The 1821-nt window shown below is 48.1% G+C and overlaps 1 pseudogene; it reads left to right on the forward strand.

The window, feature by feature from the left end:
* Positions 1–545: 545 nt before the first annotated feature.
* Positions 546–1821, forward strand: part of LOC105535302 — a 12485-nt pseudogene continuing 11209 nt past the window's right edge.

Here is a 1821-nt window from a genome sequence, read left to right on the forward strand (position 1 = left end):
CTCAAGTGTGAAAAGCTTAAAAAGACACAGGAGGGTGATGAGCACTACCCTCAGAAGAGGGTGGCTCCCAACGGGGTGGGTCAGGCACACAAGGCTTCACCGTGGCCAGGAGCAGACCCCGAGTGGAGGACTCGGAGCTGGGGTGAGCCAGGCTACCCTGTGCGGCTCTGCTGCTCTTCTTCCAGCTCCTCTCCGGCCTGGTCTCCCATGTGGGGTTTACTCTCCCTCCATTTATGTATTTATCTGTTAATCGTCTGCTTCCTCCCACTAGAATCTCCCTTTGTGAGGTCATTTCATGATCATCTTCCCAGGACATTTAAAATTCCTTGTATATTTCTTTTATTCTTAAAGAGAAAAACTTTTCCTTTACAAAAGACATTTGATCAAAGTTGTTAAACAACAAAACTAAAAGTCCACTTGTGATCCTGTCACTTGAGGAAAGCCATTGGTTGGATTTTGCCCCACACCCTTTCATGGTATTGATTTGATGTGGTGTCTGCACCCTCCGCTGCTGACTGCTTGTATGTTCCCTGTGTCGTCCGTAGTTCCTGGCCTACGGGCAAAGGTGTGGAGGGTCTCGCCAGAGTGGGATCCCGAGCAGCGCTGTCTTTCACCTTCGCCTTCCTGCGCAGGGCCTGGCGATCAGGTACGGTCCCTGGTGTGGCGCGTGATTCTGTTTCCCTAACGCATCAACAGACTGGGTTTCGAGCTAGGTTCAGCCACCCTGTGCCCTTCGGCTGATCCCATGTGCTCTCTGTGCCTCAGTTTCCTTGCTTGTGAGATGAGAGGCTGCAGAGGCTGTTTGGCTTTTCACGTCTGTGCTTTAAAGAAAAGAAAAGAGAGTGCGTGCACCCCCACCCCCACGCCAACCACTACCTATCGGGAGAACCTGCTCCCGATGTTTAACGCGGGTCCTTTTCTATTTCCTAGGCGTCTCGGCTGGGTTGAGAAATCAAGGGAAAGAGCACAAGAGAGAGTAATTTAAAGCTGGGTGTCCGGGGAGACATCACATGTTGGCAGGATCCGTGATGTTCCCCGAGGGGTAAAACCAGCAAGTTTTTGTTAGCGATTTTCAAAAGGGGAGGGAGTGCACAAATAGGGTGTGGGTCACAGAGATCACAGGCTTCACACTGTATAAAATATCACAAAGCAAATGGAGGCAGGGCGAGATCACAGGACCACTGGATAAGGAGAAATTAAAATTGCTAATGAAGTTTTGGGAACGCATTGTCGTTGATAACATCTTATCAGGAAACAGGGTTTGAGAGCAGACAACCTTTCTGACCAAAATGTATTAGGCGGGAATTTCCTTGTCCTAATAAGCCTGGGAGCCATACAGGACACCAGGGCTTATTTCATCCCTTCCGCTTCGACCATAAAAGACGGCACACGCTTGTAAAGGGGCCGTTCATAGGCCTACCTTCAGGGCGCATTCCTTTTCTCAGGGATGTTCGTTGCTGAGAAAAAGAATTCAGCGATATTTCTCCTATTTGCTTTTGAAAGAGGAGAAATATAGCTCTGTTCCGTCCGGCTCACTGGTGGCCAGTTCAAAGTTACCTCTCTTGTTCCCTGAACATCGCTGTTATCCTGTTCTTTTTTAAGATGCCCAGATCTCATATTGTTCAAACACACATGCTCTACAAACAATTTGTGCAGTTGACACAACCACAGGGTCCTGAGGCGATATTCATCCTCCTGAGCTTACAAAGAAGATGACGAGATTAAGAGATTGAAGTAAACACAGGCATAGGAAAACACAGGGGTATTGATTGGGGAAGTGATAAGTGTCCATGAAATCTTCACAATTTATGTTCAGAGATT

This window comes from Mandrillus leucophaeus, unplaced genomic scaffold (assembly GCF_000951045.1).
Source record: "Mandrillus leucophaeus isolate KB7577 unplaced genomic scaffold, Mleu.le_1.0 Scaffold1441, whole genome shotgun sequence".
Classification (NCBI taxonomy): Eukaryota; Metazoa; Chordata; class Mammalia; order Primates; family Cercopithecidae; genus Mandrillus; species Mandrillus leucophaeus.